The sequence below is a fragment of the Ranitomeya imitator genome, chromosome 8 (assembly GCF_032444005.1).
Source record: "Ranitomeya imitator isolate aRanImi1 chromosome 8, aRanImi1.pri, whole genome shotgun sequence".
Taxonomy (NCBI): domain Eukaryota; kingdom Metazoa; phylum Chordata; class Amphibia; order Anura; family Dendrobatidae; genus Ranitomeya; species Ranitomeya imitator.
Genome location: NC_091289.1, coordinates 56,193,745 through 56,214,245, shown reverse-complemented (window position 1 = coordinate 56,214,245; position 20,501 = coordinate 56,193,745). Strand labels below are relative to the sequence as shown.

Sequence of the window (20,501 nt, the reverse complement as noted above, 5' to 3'; positions counted from 1 at the left end):
TGATGTGGCGAATTGGTCCTCTGCGGCTGTCTCTGCCTTTCAGGAACTTAAACGTCGATTTACTTCTGCTCCGGTGTTGCGCCAACCGGATGTTTCTCTTCCGTTTCAGGTTGAGGTTGACGCTTCTGAGATTGGGGCAGGGGCCGTTTTGTCTCAGAGGGATCCTGTTGGTTCCTTAATGAAACCGTGTGCCTTCTTTTCCCATAAGTTTTCGCCTGCTGAACGCAATTATGATGTCGGCTTGTGGTTTCAAGTGGTATGGCTGCTCCTTGGAGTTAGCTGTCATCAGCTGCCTCCACTTATCGTCTCTTCTGCTCGGCTATTTAGGCCTGGCTGTTCCTTCAGCCAGTTCCACTTGTAAATGGTTCCTGGTTGGATTCACATCTCTTTGGATTTCCCTGTTATCCTGACCAGTTCAGCAAAGCTAAGTTCTTGCTTGCGCTTTTCTGTTCACAGATTGTGGACTTATCCGTTCAGTGCTTTCTATGTTTGTCCAGCGTTATCAGTATGAATTAACTCTGTCTTGCTGGAAGCTCTGGGAAGCAGGTGTGGAGATTTTTTTTTGTAAACTCTGCGTGGATTTTTGTAGTGTTTTATACTGACCGCACAGTATTCCATCCTGTCCTATCTATCAAGCTAGACTGGCCTCCTGTGCTCATCCTGGTTTCATTCTGTGTATGTCTTTTTCCTCTCCACTCACAGTCATTATTTGTGGGGGGCTAATCTATCCTTTGGGGATTTTCTCTGAGGCAAGATAGTTTTCCTGCTTCTGTCTTTAGGGGTAGTTAGCTCTTAGGCTGTGACGAGATGCCTAGGAAGAGTTAGGAGCATTCCACGGCTACTTCTAGTGTTGTGTTGAGCTTAGGGACTGCGGTCAGTACAGTTACCACTTCCTTCAAAGCTCGTTCCATGTTGCTCCTAGACCACCGCATGATAACACAAGTCCCACAGGACTGCACAAAAGACCGCACATCACGCGACAAAGAAGGCCACCAAAAGGACCTACCAACCAAGTCTCTGGTACCAAAAATACCAGGATGACCAGCCAACACAGAACAATGAACCTCAGAAATCACTCTACTAGTCCATCTGTCAGGAACAAACAGTTTCCCCACAGGACAACGGTCAGGTTTGTCAGCCTGAAATTTCTGAAGAACCCGTCGTAAATCAGGAGAAATGGCAGAAAAGACCACCCCTTCCTTCAAAATACCGACTGGTTCCAAAACCTCAGGAGAATCAGGCGAAAAACTCCTAGAGAGGGCATCAGCCTTAATATTCTTAGTACCAGGAAGGTACAAGACCACAAAATCAAAACGAGAAAAAAACAAGGACCATCGAGCCGGTCTAGGATTCAACTGTTTGGCAGACTCGAGGTAAATCAAATTCTTATGGTCGGACAAGACCACAATACGGTGCTTAGCTCCCTCAAGCCAATGTCGCCACTCCTCAAATGCCCACTTCATAGCCAACAACTCCCGATTGCCGACATCATAATTGCGTTCCGCAGGCAAAAACTTTCTGGAAAAAAAAGCACATGGTTTCATCCAAGAACCATCAGACTCCCTCTGAGACAAAACGGCCCCTGCCCCAATCTTAGAAGCGTCGACCTCAACCTGAAAAGGAAGAGAAACATCCGGCTGACGCAACACAGGGGCAGAAGTAAATCGGCGTTTAAGCTCCTGAAAGGCCTCAACAGCCTCAGAGGACCAATTCGTCACATCAGCGCCTTTCTTCGTCAAATCAGTAAGGGGCTTAACCACACTGGAAAAGTTGGCAATGAAACGGCGATAGAAATTAGCAAAGCCCAAAAATTTTTGAAGGCCCTTCACAGATGTGGGTTGGATCCAGTCATGAATAGCTTGGACCTTAACAGGATCCATTTCTATAGACGAGGGAGAAAAAATAAAACCCAAAAAAGAGACCTTCTGAACTTCGAATAGGCACTTAGACCCCTTCACAAACAAAGCATTATCACGAAGGATCTGGAACACCATCCTGACCTGCTTCACATGAGACTCCTAATCATCGGAAAAAATCAAAATATCATCCAAATATACGACCATGAATTTATCAAGATAATTGCGGAAAATATCATGCATGAAAGACTGGAACACAGATGGAGCATTAGAGAGCCCAAATGGCATCACAAGATATTCAAAATGGCCTTCGAGCGTATTTAATGCAGTTTTCCATTCGTCACCCTGTTTAATACGAACAAGATTATATGCCCCTTGGAGGTCAATCTTAGTAAACTAACTAGCCCCCTTAATCTGAGCAAACAAATCAGTAAGCAAAGGCAAGGGGTATTGGAATTTGACCGTGATCTTATTAAGAAGACGATAATCAATACAGGGTCTCAAGGAGCCATCCTTCTTAGCAACAAAAAAGAAACCCGCTCCCAATGGTGACGAAGAGGGCCGAATATGCCCCTTCTCCAAAGACTCCTTAACATAACTCCGCATGGCGGCATGCTCTGGCACAGACAGATTGAAAAGTCGGCCCTTAGGGAACTTGCAACCAGGAATCAAGTTAATAGCACAATCACAGTCCCTGTGCGGAGGAAGGGAACTGGACTTGGGCTCATCAAATACATCCTGGAAATCCGACAAAAACTCAGGGACCTCAGAAGAGGGTCAAGAGGAAATTGACATCAAAGGAACGTCACTATGTACCCCTTGACAACCCCAACTAGTCACCGACATAGTTTTCCAATCCAGCACCAGATTATGTTCCTGTAACCATGGAAAACCCAGTACAACAACATCATGCAGGTTATGCAACACCAGAAAACGGCAATCTTCCTGATGTGCTGGAGCCATGTACATGGTCATCTGTGTCCAGTACTGAGGTTTATCCTTGGCCAAGGGTGTAGCATCAATACCCCTCAAAGGAATAGGGCTTTGCAAAGGCTGCAAGGAAAAACCACAGCGCCTGGCGAATTCTAAGTCCATTAAGTTCAGGGCAGCGCCTGAATCCACAAATGCCATGACAGAAAAGGACGACAATGAGCAAATCAGGGTCACAGATAAGAGAAATTTAGGCTGTATAGTACTAATGGTAACAGACCTAGCGACTCTCTTAGTACGCTTGGGGCAATCAGAGATAACATGAGCAGAATCACCACAGTAAAAACACAGCCTATTCTGACGTCTGAATTCCTGCCGTTCTGTTCTAGTCAAAATCCTATCATATTGCATAAGTTCAGGACTTTGCTCAGAGGATACTGCCATATGGTGCACAGCTTTGCGCTCGCGCAGACGCCGATCAATCTGAATGGCTAGAGACATAGATTCGCTCAAACCGGCAGGCGTAGGAAAGCCCACCATAACATCTTTACGGGCTTCAGAAAGACCTTTTGTGAAAATAGCAGCCAGAGTCTCTTCATTCCATTTAGTGAGCACAGACCATTTTCTAAATTTCTGGCAGTATAATTCTGCCGCTTCCTGACCTTGACACAAGGCCAACAGGGTTTTTTCTGCATGATCCACAGAATTAGGTTCGTCATACAATAATCCGAGCGCTTGAAAAAATGCATCAACATTCAATAATGCCGGATCCCCTGTTTCAAGAGAAAAAGCCCAGTCTTGAGGGTCACCACGCAGCAAGGATGTGATGATTTTTACTTGCTGAATGGGATCACCAGAAGAACGGGGTTTCAAAGCAAAAAACAATCTGCAGTTATTTTTAAAGTTCAAAAATTTGGATCTGTCCCCAAAAAAACAAATCAGGAGTAGGAATTCTAGGCTCTAAAGCCAGAGACTGAACAACATAGTCCTGGATACTCTGTACTCTTGCAGCAAGTTGATTCACACGAGAAAACAAACCCTGAACATCCATGCCAAAGCATATATCCTGAACCACCCAGATATCAAGAGGAAAAAAAAGACAAACCAGAGCACAGAAAAAAAATGGTTCAGAACTTTCTTTTCCTTCTTTTGAGATGCATTTAATTCATTTTTGGCCACTTGTACTGTTATGATGCGGTGGTCTAGGAGCAACATGGAACGAGCTCTGAAGGAAGTGGTAACTGTACTGACTGCAGTCCCTAAGCTCAACACAACACTAGAAGTAGCCGTGGAATGCTCCTAACTCTCCCTAGGCATCTCGTCACAGCCTAAGAGCTAACTACCCCTAAAGACAGAAGCAGGAAAACTATCTTGCCTCAGAGAAAATCCCCAAAGGATAGATTAGCCCCCCACAAATAATGACTGTGAGTGGAGAGGAAAAAGACATACACAGAATGAAACCAGGATGAGCACAGGAGGCCAGTCTAGCTTGATAGATAGGACAGGATGGAATACTGTGCGGTCAGTATAAAACACTACAAAAATCCACGCAGAGTTTACAAAAAAAAAATCTCCACACCTGACTAAAGGTGTGGAGGGTAAATCTGCTTCCCAGAGCTTCCAGCAAGGCAGAATTAATTCATACTGATAACGCTGGACAAACATAGAAAGCACTGAACGGATATGTCCACAATCTGTGAACAGAAAAGCGCAAGCAAGAACTTAGCTTTGCTGAACTGGTCAGGATAACAGGGAAATCCAAAGAGATGTGAATCCAACCAGGAACCATTTACAAGTGGCACTGGCTGAAGGAACAGCCAGGCCTAAATAGCTGAGCAGAAGAGACGATAAGTGGAGGCAGCTGATGACAGCTAACTCCAAGGAGCAGCCATACCACTTGAAACCACAAGAGGGAGCCCAAGAGCAGAACTCACAAAAGTGCCACTTACAACCACTGGAGGGAGCCCAAGAGCGGAATTCACAACAGACTTGTGCGCGGGCCAAGCCTTGTTGCTCCCGTGCTAGTGGGTTGCTCTTGCCATTGCCGGTCCCCGAGAGACCCTGGACACATATTTCTATGGATTTTATTTCCGATCTTCCTTTTTCCCAAAGGATGTCGGTTATCTGGGTTGTTTGTGACCGATTCTCTAAGATGGTTCATTTGGTGCCTTTGCCTAAATTGCCTTCTTTGTTGTGAATTCCGCTCTTGGGCTCCCTCCGGTGGTTGTAAGTGGCACTTTTGTGAGTTCTGCTCTTGGGCTCCCTCCGGTATTTTTAAGTGGAATGTCTCCTCCTTGGATTTAGCAGTCTGCAGCTGCTTCCACTGATTGTCTTTCTGCTCGGCTATTTATGCCTGGCTCTTCCCTTCAGCCAGTTCCACTTGTCAATGGTTCCTGGTTGGATTCACATCTCTCTTGGATTTCCCTGATATCCTGATCAGTTCAGCAAAGATAAGTCCTTTCTTTGCTCTTTTCTGTCCACACGTTGTGGACTTATTCGTTCTGTGCATTCTATGTTTTGTCCAGCTTGTCAGTATGGATTATTTCAGTTAAGCTGGAAGCTCTGGGAAGCAGATTTACCCTCCACACCTTTAGTCAGGTGTGGAGATTTTTGTAAACTCTGTGTGGATTTTTTGTAGTTTTTAATACTGACCGCACAGTATTCCGTCCTGTCCTGTCTATCTAGCTAGACTGGCCTCCTGTGCTACATCCTGGTTTCATTGTACGCATGTCCTTTCCCTCTCCAGTCACAGTCATTACTTGTGGGGGGCTATCTATCCTTTGGGGATTTTCTCTGAGGCAAGATAGTTTTCCTGTTTCTATCTTTAGGGGTAGTTAGTTCTCAGGCTGTGATGAGGTGCCTAGGGAGTGACAGGAGCATCCCACGGCTACTTCTAGTGTTGTGTTGAGCTTAGGGACTGCGGTCAGCACAGGTACCACCTCCTTCAGAGCTTGTCCCATGTTGCTCCTAAACCACCAGATTATAACAGTACAAGTGGCCAAAAATGAATTAAATGCATCTCAAAAGAAGGAAAAAAAAATTCTGAGCTATTTTTTTTTCTGTGCTCTGTTTTGTCTTTTTTTTCCCTCTTGATCTCTGGGTGGTTCAGGATTTATGCTCTGGCATGGATGTTCAGGGTTTGTTTTCTCGTGTGGATCAACTTGCTGCAAGAGTACAGAGTATCCAAGATTATGTTGTCCAGACTCCGGCTTTGGAGCCTAAAATTCCTACTCCTGATTTGTTTTTTGGGAACAGATCCAAGTTTTTGAACTTTAAAAATAACTGCAAATTGTTTTTTGCTTTGAAACCCCGTTCTTCTGGTGATCCCATTCAGCAAGTTAAAATCATCATATCCTTGCTGCGTGGTGACCCTCAGGACTGGGCATTCTCCCTTGAATCAGGGGATCCAGCATTGCTGAATGTAGACGCATTTTTTCAAGCGCTCGGATTATTGTATGATGAGCCTAATTCTGTGGATCATGCAAAAAAAACCCTGTTGGCCTTGTGTCAAGGTCAGGAAGCGGCAGAATTATACTGCCAGAAATTTAGGAAATGGTCTGTGCTCACTAAATGGAATGAGGATGCTCTGGCTGCTATTTTCAGAAAAGGTCTTTCTGAAGCCCTTAAAGATGTTATAGTGGGCTTCCCTACGCCTGCTGGTTTGAGCGAATCTATGTCTCTAGCCATTCAGATTGATCGGCGTCTGCGCGAGCGCAAAGCTGTGCACCATATGGCAGTGTCCTCTGAGCAGAGTCCTGAGCCTATGCAATGTGATAGGATTTTGACTAGAACAGAACGGCAGGAATTCAGACGTCAGAATAGGCTGTGTTTTTACTGTGGCGATTCTGCTCATGTTATTTCTGATTGCCCTAAGCGTACTAGGAGGGTCGCTAGGTCTGTTACCATCAGTACTGTACAGCCTAAATTTCTTTTATCTGTGACCCTGATTTGCTCATTGTCGTCCTTTTCTGTCATGGCATTTGTGGATTCAGGCGCTGCCCTGAACTTAATGGACTTAGAATTCGCCAGGCGCTGTGGTTTTTCCTTGCAGCCTTTGCAGAGCCCTATTCCTTTGAGGGGCATTGATGCTACACCATTGGCCAAGGATAAACCTCAGTACTGGACACAGATGACCATGTACATGGCTCCAGCACATCAGGAAGATTGCGGTTTTCTGGTGTTGCATAACCTGCATGATGTTGTTGTACTGGGTTTTGCCATGGTTACAGGAACATAATCCGGTGCTGGATTGGAAAACTATGTCTGTGACTAGTTGGGGTTGTCAATGGGTACATAGTGACATTCCTTTGATGTCAATTTCCTCTTCCCCCTCTTCTGAGGTCCCTGAGTTTTTGTCGGATTTCCAGGATGTATTTGATGAGCCCAAGTCCAGTTCCCTTCCTCCACATAGGGACTGTGATTGTGCTATTAACTTGATTCCAGGTTATAAGTTCCCTAAGGGACGACATTTCAATCTGTCTGTGCCAGAGCATGCCGCCATGAGGAGTTATGTTAAGGAATCTTTGGAGAAGGGGCATATTCGGCCGTCTTCGTCACCAATGGGAGCGGGTTTCTTTTTTGTTGCTACGAAGGTTGGCTCCTTGAGACCCTGTATAGATTATTGTCTTCTTAATAAGATCACGGTCAAATTCCAATACCCCTTGCCTTTGCTTTCTGATTTGTTTGCTCAGATTAAGGGGGCTAGTTGGTTTACTAAGATTGACCTCCAAGGGGCATATAATCTTGTTCGTATTAAACAGGGTGACGAATGGAAAACTGCATTTAATATGCCCGAAGGCCATTTTGAATACCTCGTGATGCCATTCGGGCTCTCTAATGCTCCATCTGTGTTCCAATCTTTCATGCATGATATTTTCCGCAATTATCTTGATAAATTCATGGTTGTATATTTGGATGATATTTTGATTTTTTCCGATGATTAGGAGTCTCATGTGAAGCAGGTCAGGATGGTATTCCAGATCCTTCGTGATAATGCTTTATTTGTGAAGGGGTCTAAGTGCCTATTCGGAGTTCAGAAGGTCTCTTTTTTGGGTTTTATTTTTTCTCCCTCGTCTATGGAAATGGATCCTGTTATGGTCCAAGCTATTCATGACTGGATTCAACCTACATCTGTGAAGAGCCTTCAAAAATTTTTGGGCTTTGCTAATTTCTATCGCCGTTTCATTGCCAACTTTTCCAGTGTGGTTAAGCCCCTTACTGATTTGACGAAGAAAGGCGCTGATGTGACGAATTGGTCCTCTGCGGCTGTTGAGGCCTTTCGGGAGCTTAAACGCCGATTTACTTCTGCCCCTGTGTTGCGTCAGCCGAATGTTTCTCTTCCTTTTCAGGTTGAGGTTGACGCTTCTGAGATTGGGGCAGGGGCCATTTTGTCTCAGAGGGATTCTGATGGTTCTTTGATGAAACCGTGTGCTTTTTTTCTAGAAAGTTTTCGCCTGCGGAACGCAATTATGATGTCGGCAATCGGGAGTTGTTGGCTATGAAGTGGGCGTTTGAGGAGTGGCGACATTGGCTTGAGGGAGCTAAGCACCGCGTTGTGGTCTTGACTGATCATAAGAATCTGATTTACCTCGAGTCGGCCAAGCGGCTGAATCCTAGACAGGCTCGATGGTCCCTGTTTTTCTCCCGTTTTGATTTTGTGGTCTCGTATCTTCCAGGATCTAAGAATGTTAAGGCTGATGCCCTCTCTAGGAGTTTTTTGCCTGATTCTCCTGGAGTCCTTGAGCCGGTTGGCATTCTTAAGGAAGGGGTGATTCTTTCTGCCATCTCCCCTGATTTGCGGCAGGTGCTTCGGGAATTTCAGGCTGATAAGCCTGACCGCTGTCCAGTGGGGAAGCTGTTTGTTCCTGATAGATGGACAAGTAAGGTAATTTCTGAGGTTCATTGTTCAGTGTTGGCTGGTCATCCTGGGATTTTTGGTACCAGAGATTTGGTTGCTAGGTCCTTTTGGTGGCCTTCTTTGTCGCGGGATGTGCGTGCTTTTGTGCAGTCCTGTGGGACTTGTGCCCGGGCCAAGCCTTGCTGTTCCCGCGCTAGTGGGTTGCTTTTGCCTTTGCCGGTCCCTGAGAGGCCCTGGACGCATATTTCCATGGATTTTATTTCGGATCTTCCTGTTTCCCAGAAGATGTCTGTTATCTGGGTTGTTTGTGACCGGTTCTCTAAAATGGTCCATCTGGTACCTTTGCCTAAATTGCCTTCCTCCTCAGATTTGGTTCCATTGTTTTTTCAGCATGTGGTTCGTTTGCATGGCATTCCGGAGAATATTGTGTCTGACAGAGGTTCTCAGTTTGTCTCTAGGTTTTGGCGGGCCTTTTGTGCTAGGATGGGCATTGATTTGTCTTTTTCTTCGGCGTTTCATCCTCAGACTAATGGCCACTTGTACTGTTATAATCTGGTGGTTTAGGAGCAACATGGGACGAGCTCTGAAGGAGGTGGTACCTGTACTGACCGCAGTCCCTAAGCTCAACACAACACTAGAAGTAGCCGTGGGATGCTCCTGTCACTCCCTAGGCACCTCGTCACAGCCTGAGAACTAACTACCCCTAAAGATAGAAACAGGAAAACTATCTTGCCTCAGAGAAAATCCCCAAAGGATTGATAGCCCCCCACAAGTAATGACTGTGAGTGGAGAGGGAAAGGACATATGTAGAATGAAACCAGGATGTAGCACAGGAGGCCAGTCTAGCTAGATAGATAGGACAGGATAGAATACTGTGCGGTCAGTATTAAAAACTACAAAAAATCCACACAGAGTTTACAAAAATCTCCACACCTGACTTAAGGTGTGGAGGGTAAATCTGCTTCCCAGAGCTTCCAGCTTAACTGAAATAATCCATACTGACAAGCTGGACAAAACATAGAATGCACAGAACGAATAAGTCCACAACGTGTGGACAGAAAAGAGCAAAGAAAGGACTTATCTTTGCTGAACTGATCAGGATATCAGGGAAATCCAAGAGAGATGTGAATCCAACCAGGAACCATTGACAAGTGGCACTGGCTGAAGGGAAGAGCCAGGCATAAATAGCCGAGCAGAAAGACAATCAGTGGAAGCAGCTGCAGACTGCTAAATCCAAGGAGCAGCCATTCCACTTAAAACCACCGGAGGGATCCCAAGAGCAGAACTCACAAAAGTGCCACTTACAACCACCGGAGGGAGCCCAAGAGCGGAATGCACAACACTTCTTCTTCTGATTTGGTTCCGTTGTTTTTTCAGCATGTGGTCCGTTTGCATGGTATTCCGGAAAATATTGTGTCCGACAGAGGTTCCCAGTTTGTTTCTAGGTTTTGGCGGGCCTTTTGTGCCAAGCTGGGCATTGATTTGTCTTTTTCTTCTGCATTTCATCCTCAGACAAATGGCCAGACTGAGCGAACTAATCAGACCTTGGAGACCTATTTGAGATGCTTTGTGTCTGCTGATCAGGATGATTGGGTGGCTTTTTTGCCATTGGCCGAGTTTGCCCTTAATAATCGGGCTAGTTCGGCTACTTTGGTTTCGCCTTTTTTTTGTAATTTTGGATTTAATTTTCGTTTTTCTTCTGGGCAGGTTGAGCCTTCTGACCTTCCTGGTGTGGATTCTGTGGTCGACAGGTTGCAGCAGATTTGGGCTCATGTAGTGGACAATTTGGTGGTGTCTCAGGAGGAGGCTCAACGTTTTGCTAACCGTCGTCGGTGTGTTGGTTCCCGGCTTCGGGTTGGGGATCTGTTTTTTTTATCTTCCCGTCATGTTCCTAATAAGGTTTCTTCCCCTAAGTTTAAGCCTCGATTTATTGGTCCTTATAGGATTTCTGAGATTATTAATCCGGTGTCCTTTCGCCTGGCGCTTCCGGCCTCTTTTGCTATTCATAATGTCTTTCATAGATCTTTGTTGCGGAAATATGTGGAGCCCGTTGTTCCCTCTGTTGATCCTCCGGCCCCTGTGTTGGTCGATGGGGAGTTGGAATATGTTGTTGAAAAGATTTTGGATTCTCATTTTTCGAGGCGGAAGCTTCAGTACCTTGTCAAATGGAAGGGTTATGGCCAGGAGGATAATTCTTGGGTTTCTGCCTCTGATGTCCATGCCGCTGATTTGGTTCGTACCTTTCATCGGGCTCATCCTGATCGGCCTGGGGGCTCTAGTGAGGGTTCGATGACCCCTCCTCAATGGGGGGTACTGTTGTGAATTCAGCTTTTGGGCTTCCTCCGGTGGTTGTAGATGGTAATGCAGTTGTGCCTGGAATGCAGGATTGGGCAGGTGTATCTGCTAATTGCAAGGCTGACTGGGGTATTTAGCTTTGCAGGACTCTTTAGTCCCTGCCAGTTGTCAATGTTCCTTGTGAAGTGTTGGATCACTTTCTGGCTTCTCCTGCTCGCTGCCAATTTCAGCAAAGATAAGTGTTTGGTTTTTGTTTCTGTGGCACACTGCCGGTGTGCTTGTTTCAGTTTTATTCCTGCTCTGATTGTAGGATTCACTGAAGTTGCAGATATACGCTCCTGCATCTTTTAGTAGATGTAGGAAGTTTTTGTATATTCTGCTGTGGATGTTTTGAAGGTTTTTATACTGACCGCACAGAACTCTGTCCTATCCTGTCCTATCTAGCTAGAGTGGCCTCCTGTGCTAATCCTGTTTTTCTGCCTGTGTATGTTTTTTCCTCTCTGACTCACCGCCAATATTTGTGGGGGGCTGTCTATCCTTTAGGGATTTTCTCTGAGGCAAGATAGTATTCCTATTTCCATCTTTAGGGGTATTTAGTTCTCCGGCTGTGACAAGGTGTCTAGGTGTGTTAGGTACACTCCACGGCTACTTCTAGTTGCGGTGTTAAGTTCAGGATTGCGGTCAGTACAGTGGCCACTTTCTCCAGTGAAAGTTCTCATGCAGCTCCTAGGTCACCGGATCATAACAGGTGAGGTATTGAAGACTCAGGGGGATGCCTCTGCTGGTCCTCCAGGGAAATTGTACTGTATGTATCTGTACTTCTGCATCTCCGAATTTTAGAGGCACATCATAACTAAGCTCGGGCTGGTCACCCAGGTAGTAAGGTGACCTTGGACCTCCTTTCTTGTCGTTACCCATCCACTCCAGAATCCAGTACAAAACTACTACCCTCATCCACAAAGCACTCCATGGCTCAGCACCACCCTACATCTCCTCTCTGGTCTCAGTCTACCACCCTACCCGTGCCCTCCGCTCCGCTAATGACCTCAGGTTAGCATCCTCAATAATCAGAACCTCCCACTCCCGTCTCCAAGACTTTACACGTGCTGCGCCGATTCTTTGGAATGCACTACCTAGGTTAATATGATTAATCCCCTAAAAACTCATTTGTTCAGACTGGCCTACCGCCACAACGCATTAACCTAACTATCCCTGTGTGGCCTATTTAAAAAAAAAAACACAACATAATCAGGTTCCTCGCATCATGTTCTCATTCACTTTATGCAGTTAATAGCCCTCTGTGTCTGTACTGCTACATACTTAGGCAGTTAACTGGTTCATGCAGCTTTACATGATCACCTGAGCCTTACACTATGGCTGGTCTGAATAACTATAGCAATTGTTACCATCCACCTCTCGTGTCTCCCCTTTTCCTCATAGTTTGTAAGCTTGCGAGCAGGGCCCTCATTCCTCCTGGTATCTGTTTTGAACTGTATTTCTGTTATGCTGTAATGTCTATTGTCTGTACAAGTCCCCTCCATAATTTGTAAAGCGCTGCGGAATATGTTGGCGCTATATAAATAAAAATTATTATTATTAACATTTAACTTTTTAGTCACAAAAATGATATTTAGCAACAATTTTTTTATTTCCCCAAGGGTAAAAGGAAAAACTGGACCCCAAAAGTTATTGTACAATTTGTCCTGAGTACGCCGATACCCCATGTGTGGTCAGAAACCTCGGTTTGGGCGCACGGCAAGGCCCGGAAGGAAAGGAGCGCCATTTGACTTTTTGAATGAAAAATTAGCTCCAATCATTAGCGGACACCATGTCACGTTTGGAGAGCCCTTGTGTGCCTAAACATTGGAGCTCCCCACAAGTGACCCCATTTTTGAAACTAGACCACCCAAGGAACTTATCTAGATGCATAGTGAGTACTTTGAACCCCCAGGTGCTTCACAAATTGATCCGTAAAAATGAAAAAGTACTTTGTTTTCACAAAAAAATTCTTTTAGCCTCAATGTTTTCATTTGTACATGGGCAACAGGATAAAATGGATCCTAAAATTTGTTGGGCAATTTCTTCTGAGTACAACGATACCTCACATGAGGGGGTAAACCACTGTTTGGGCACACGGCAAGGCTCGGAAGGGAAGGAGCGCCATTTGACTTTTTGAATGAAAAATTAGCTCCAATCGTTAGCGGACACCATGTCGCGTTTGGAGAGGCCCTGTGTGCCTAAACATTGGAGCTCCCCCACAAGTGACACCATTTTGGAAACTAGACCTCCCAAGGAACTAATCTGGATGTGCAAGGAGCACTTTGAACATCCAAGTGCTTCTCAGAAGTTTATAACGCAGAGCCGTGAAAATAAAAAATCATTTTTCTTTCCTCAAAAATAATTTTTTAGCCTGTGATTTTTTTATTTTCACAAGGGTAACAGGAGAAATTGGACCCCAAAAGTTGTTGTCCAGTTTGTCCTGAGTACGCTGATACCCCATATGTGGCGGGGAACCACTGTTTGGGCACACATCAGGGCTCGGAAGGGAAGTAGTGACGTTTTGAAATGCAGACTTTGATGGAATGGTCTGCGGGCGTCACGTTGTGTTTTCAGAGCCCCTGATATGCCTAAACAGTAGAAACCCCCCACAAGTGACCACATTTTGGAAACTAGACCGCACCATAGGCACAGCGGATTTGGTTTTCCATAGGTTTATATGGTACTGTATTTCAAAAACCTGACCTGCACATCCAAACATAGACTGAGTGTGAACAGGTGCTGAACCCAGAGTCGCCAACTCGTATATAGTTAAGTAAAAAGGGCAGCACACTGCAGCGCCAAAACATGCAAACTTGAAAACACGAAATTTGAACTGCATTACTGCACTAGAAATATGAAAAATGAGAGCTTTTAGCGCATAAAAATGGCCATATTTATGTGTACCTCGTAGCCACTTTACGGCATCTCTCTTATACGAGGTCCTACGCTTGACCTACCTCGCTGAGAATAAACGTCTCCATCTGATGTACCCATTCAGATGGAGACGTTTATTCTCAGCGAGGTAGGTCAAGCGTAGGACCTCGTATAAGAGAGATGCCGTAAAGTGGCTACGAGGTACACATAAATATGGCCATTTTTATGCGCTAAAAGCTCTCATTTTTCATATTTCTAGTGCAGTAATGCAGTTCAAATTTCGTGTTTTCAAGTTTGCATGTTTTGGCGCTGCAGTGTGCTGCCCTTTTTACTTAACTATATACGAGTTGGCGACTCTGGGTTCAGCACCTGTTCACACTCAGTCTATGTTTGGATGTGCAGGTCAGGTTTTTGAAATGTATTCTTTAGCCTTCTGATCGTGCACTCCCCGCCTCCTAGCCACAGGTGTTTTAATTATAGTAGGTCCCATACCCCTCCACAGAGAGTGAGAATTTGAGTCCAAGAAGAGGTTTCACATGTACCCATTCAGATGGAGACGTTTATTCTCAGCGAGGTAGGTCAAGCGTAGGACCTCGTATAAGAGAGATGCCGTAAAGTGGCTACGAGGTACACATAAATATGGCCATTTTTATGCGCTAAAAGCGCTCATTTTTCATATTTCTAGTGCAGTAATGCAGTTCAAATTTCGTGTTTTCAAGTTTGCATGTTTTGGCGCTGCAGTGTGCTGCCCTTTTTACTTAACTATATGGTACTGTAAACGTGATGGAAAACTGCTACAGAGCCAAATCCGCACTGTGTGCACATAGCCTAATTCTAACCCTAACCCTAGTGGAAAAATAAAAGTAAATATTTTTTCTTTATTTTATTATTGTCCCTACCTATGGGGGTGATAAAGGGGGGTTTATTTATTATTTTTTTTATTTTGATCGCTGTGATAGAACCTATCACAGCGATAAAAATGGAACTGGAACGAATCTGCCGGACGGCAGATTCGGTGGGCGCACTGCGCATGCGCCCACCATTTTGGAAGATGGCGGCGCCCATGGAGCAGACGGACGGACACCGGGAGGGACACCGGAGGTCGGTAAGTATGAGGGGGGATTGGACAGCTGGGGGGAGATCGGACTGCGAGGGGAGCGGAGAGGAGGACAGCAGATGACAGGACGGAGGGGAGGAGATCGGTGGCGATGGCAGATTGCGATCTCCAGCCATGGCTGATGCTATTTCAGCATCGGCCATGGCTGGATTGTAATATTTCGCCAATTTTCATTGGTGAAATATTACGATCGCTCTGATTGAAAGTGAAACGTCACTTTCAACAGCCAATCAGAGCGATCGTAGCCACGGGGGGGGCCAAGCCACATCACCCCCCCCCCGGGCTCAAGTACCACTCCTCCTGTCCCTGCAGGTCCGGTGAAATTTCAGTTAACCCTTTCACCCAGCCTGCAGGAGCGCGATCTGACCATGACGCATATGATTCGTCACAGATCGGATTGGCACAGGTTTTCATGACGCATACGCTGCGTCAAAGGTCGGGAAGGGGTTAACGCCGGCCCTGCCTGCAGGGGCCCCCTGGAGCCTCAGTGTACTGTGAATGGGCCCCCCATCTCGCCAGGGCCTTGGCACTTGCCCGGGTGCTGACGCCGGCCCTGGGCCTTGTTGACGTCTCTCCAAATGTAACATTTATGGCTGTGGCCAAAACATTCAATTTTGGGCTCATCGCTCCAAATTACCTTGTTCCAGAAGTTTTGAGGCTTGTCTCTGTGCTGTTTTGCGTATTGTAGGAAAGATACTTTGTGACATTTGTGCAGTAATGGCTTTCTTCTGACAATTCGACGATGCAGCCCATTTTTCTTCAAGTGCCTCCTTATTGTGCATCTTGAAACAGCCACACCGCTAGTTTTCAGAGTGTCCAGTATTTTAGCTGATGTTATTTGTGGGGTTTTCTTTGCATTCCAAACAATTTTCCTGGCAGTTGTGGACAAAGTTTTTGTTGGTCTACCTGACTGTGGTTTTATTTTTACAGAGCCCCTGATTTTCAATTTGTTCATCATATTTTGAACGCTGCTGACTGGCATTGTCAATTCCTTGGATTTTTTGTATCCCTTTTCTGTTTTATACAGTACAACTACCTTTTCCTGTAGACCCGTTGACAATTCTTTTGCTTTCCCCATGACTCAAAATCCAGAAATGTCAGTGGCTGGATGAAAGATGCAAGAGTCTGTCTGGATTCCCGAAACTCACTCAGCTTTTATGCACACACACTGATTACAAGCAAACAGTTCACAGATGAGGATGTTACCTTTAGTAGCCATTCAAAACCAATTCTGTCAAGTTCTGTACATGTTATCAGGCCAAAATCACCAGGGTATGTAAACTTTTCATATGGGTCATTTGGATGTCTTGGATTGTCATTATGATTTAAAAAGAGAAAACACAGTAGTTTGACAATAAATGGCCTCACCAAACCGCTAACCATGAGTGGAGAAAAAGTTTTGAGGTTATCATTCATATTCTCTGAGAAAAGGTCAAGAAAGCAAAAATTGTGCCGTGGTATGTAAACTTTTGAGCACAACTGTACATGTTTATACTCTAGCATTTTGGTCCCAGGTCTCCTGGGGGAGGGGACAGCTTAGGGCAGTGGTCTCTAACTCCGGTCCTCAAGAGACACCAACAGGTCATGTTTTCAGGATTTCCTTAGTATTGCACAGTTGATGGAATTATTGCCTGTGCAGGTGATGCAATTATCACTTGTGCAATACTACGGAAGTACTGAAAACATGACCTATTGGTGGCTCTTGTGGACTAGACTTGGGGAACACTGGCTTAAGGTATAACAAGAGAACAATAAGGCACTTGGCCTAAACTGCCATGCCATAAGAGGTAGCAGAGATAGTTTGAGCCCAGGTCCTAGGGACAGTGTCGGCCCCTTTCCCTAATCACTCTCCTTTCCATACTGGGTCCCCTCTTCAAACTATCCTCTCACAATGTGTCCCCAATATAGGGCCCAGTCTCTATACCATGCCCCCTCATCACACTAACCCTCTTTGGCATATTGTCCCCTCCTGGTTATGTCCTTACACTGTTGCCCCATGCTACCCTCCACTACTCATTCTCTCTTCTGTGCCCACTCACACTCCCCCCATACAATCTCCTCACACTATCCCCTTAAATAGTCTCCTCACATATCTCCCCATATTGTGTCTGCACCCATCCCATCACCCTCGCTCCCTACACTGTGTCCACATACATTCTTACCCTTGCTCCTCATACTGTGTCTTCTCCCTCACCCCCAATCTATGTCCTCAAATCTTATTTCTTCTCCTTCCATCCCCGAAACTGTGTCCTTAAATCCTTTTTCTCCTGCCCCCACCCCCGTTGCAACAAATCTTTTGTGTCTTCAGCTCCACTATATCACCTATCGCCATTCGCGCTGCTGCAGTGCCAGCGAGTGACGTCAGGAGAATGATCACATAGCCAGATAAAGCTGCTGATGTCTCCCTGACCCGGCGTTCAGAGCCTCAATTGTACTCGTGCCTGAATGATGAGAGTACAATTGAACACTGGAAGCTGGTGCTCTGCACTTTCTCTGAGCTGGATGTCAGGTCTGCACCCAGGGCGGATGCCCCACGACTTCCCCTGGATATGCCTCTGATAAAGAACACCTCATACATAACTAGAGATGATATTATGTAATAAGAGTAATTTCCAGTAATAATGCCCCCCATCCTGGTACCATTTCTGGAGAATATCTTCCCTTCTGGTCCCCTTCTTGGTATAATGTGCCCCATCCTGGTCCCCTTCTTGGTATAAGGTGTCCCATCATGGTTCCCTTCCTGGGATAATGTGCCTCATCCTGGTATAATGTGCTCCATCCTGGTATATATATGCCCTTCTATCCTGGTATACATGTCCTCTATTGTGGTATAATGGGCCCATCCTAGTTTAGTGGGCACCATCCTGGTATAATGGGCCCCATTGTGGTAAATATGTAACCCATTGTGTGTGCCCCATCGTGCTATGTGCTCTGTTTTGTAATGCATAAAAAAAAAGATACTACTCACTTTCTCACATGGTCGCACACCACACGGTGTCCTCTTTTACAGCTGGTGGGGTCTTGTTCACACCAGATGATGTGCCGCCGAGAACGGTGACGTTTTAATCAAGGCAAAAGATAATTTTGGTTTGCTCATTCCTCGGGTGATTGGCAGCCTATTTACACTGCATGGTTATTAGGAAACGACCATTTCTAGGACTTTACACTTCTTGACTTCTTCCCAATAATCATGCAGGCAGGCTATTCCCTGACTTGTAACCTGGATTCCCATCAAATTGGCTCTAAAATGTGTGACTATGATAATGAACATTAGATTGTGAGCCCAACCAGGAGGACGTATATAGAATATAATGATATGTATAGTATATGGAATAGGAAATAATCAGCTAAGTTATAGTTTATCCTTATTATTCAGCTCCTGCACCCAGAAATTTAACTTCTCTGGGTACCAGTTTTTTTCTTCTTTACTGAAGTTCAGTAGCTGACCAGAAAAAAAAAAAAAACGCCTTCAGGCCATGTTCACACAGTGCGTTTTTTACCGCGGTTCCGCGGCTGTTTTCCATGCAGGGTACAGTACACTGTACCCTATGGAAAACAGGACCCACTGTGCACATGGTCCTGAATTGAAAAAAAAAACCCGCACTGATTAGCTGCGGTAAAAAAGAAGTACCATGTCACTTCTTTTTGTAAAACAGCAGCGGTTCTGCACCCATAGACCTCCATTGTGAGGTCAAACCCGCAGTAAAACCCGCAGATCAAAAATAGATCTGCGGGTTTTATTGCGGTTCGTGGTGCAGAACCGCTGCAGCAGGAAGTGCGGGGAAGCGGGCGGAAGTGCGTGGGTGGAGTGTGGCTGCCCCGATCCCACCCCCCCATGCTCCGATGCCCCTCCCCCGTGCTCCGATGTCACCCCCCCGTGCTCCGATGCCCCCCCCCCGTGCTCCGATGCCCCCCCCGTGCCCTAATCTCCCCCCCTTATACTTACCCGGCCTCCCGGTGTCCGTCCGGCCGTCTTCTCCCTGGGCGCCGCCATCTTGCAAAATGGCGGGAGCATGCGCAGTGCGCCCGCCGAATCTGCCGGCCGGCAGATTCGTTACAAAGTGCATTTTGATCACTGAGATATAACCTATCTCAGTGATCAAAATAAAAAAAATAGTAAATGACCCCCCCCCCCCTTTGTCACCCCCATAGGTAGGGACAATAAAAAAAAATAAAGAATTATTATTTTTTTTTTTTTCACTAAGGTTAGAATAGGGTTAGGGTTAGGGGTAGGGTTAGGGTTAGGGGTAGGGTTAGGGGTAGGGTTAGGGTTAGGGGTAGGGTTAGGGGTAGGGTTAGGGTTAGGGGTAGGGTTAGGGTATTTTCAGCCATTTTAACCCTAAAAAAATTCCTAGAAAACACACAGACTCTGGCTAGAAAACTGCATCAAAAAAGGACCAAAAAAGGACCAAAAAAAGGACCTGCGTTTTCTGCCAAGAGCTTCAGTTTTTTAAAAAACAGTCCTGAAAAAAAAGGATGGAAATCAGGAACGTGTGAACATACCCTCATAGTGTTATAAAAAAGGGTTGTCCTTGGTTCATATAAAACAAATCTGTTCCAGGAAGTAACCATCTTTATTATCATTAGCACTTCTCTTCTCTCTGCAGAGATTCACTTAACGGCAAAGGACTTTGACACTAGAAAATAGAAAAAAAAATCGGCCTAGCTGCTTCCCTCATATCCTCCTTGTGGTAATTTACAACCAGAATGTCGCTTCCATTTGCCATCCCAGCTGACTTACATGTCTTCTCAATGCTGTAATATTTACCCTTCAAACGCATATCTACCAGGTTTAAAATAAAAAGAAAGGATGAGTATATGCCGCAAGTTACACTAATTTTTAAGATTATTCATGTTCAGATTCCATGTTTTTCATTTTTATGGGGTATGGTGCAGGAAGGCAGAGTACTATGGCTCTGTACTGTAGAGTCGTAGGCACTCATTGTGCTATTGTGTGGTCAGTAATTGAAAGGTCTATGAGAGTCCTACAGAAGTGACTAACTGATATTATGGTTAAAGGGATTGCCCTACTGACACACAAAATACAGTGCAAAAAAAAGTTCCCGTGCTAAGATAATTCTATAAAGTGCCCCTGCTATGTACAATGTAATGGCTGTGCTGGAAAATGGTCTGCACATACCACATCTCCTGGGCAGCGGAAGAAGTATAAGTCACTTATGATAAGTGAGTATTCAGTTGAAACATCAAGGGTTTGCAGCTGCAGCTTTCAGAGGTAACACATTTCCCTGCCTGAGGTAACACATTTCCCTGCCTGAGGTAACACACTTCCCTGCCTGAGGTAACACACTTCCCTGCCTGAGGTAACACACTTCCCTGCCTGAGGTAACACATTTCCCTGCCTGAGGTAACACATTTCCCTGCCTGAGGTAACACACTTCCCTGCCTGAGGTAACACACTTCCCTGCCTGAGGTAACACACTTCCCTGCCTGAGGTAACACATTTCCCTGCCTGAGGTAACACATTTCCCTGCCTGAGGTAACACATTTCCCTGCCTGAGGTAACACATTTCCC

General features: G+C 45.5%; 1 protein-coding gene across 1 annotated transcript in view; it reads left to right on the top strand.

Annotated features, from left to right (window-relative positions):
* Window positions 1-20,501, top strand: part of BAIAP2L2 (BAR/IMD domain containing adaptor protein 2 like 2) — a 90,970-nt gene that overhangs the window by 20,444 nt on the left and 50,025 nt on the right. The window lies entirely within an intron of this gene.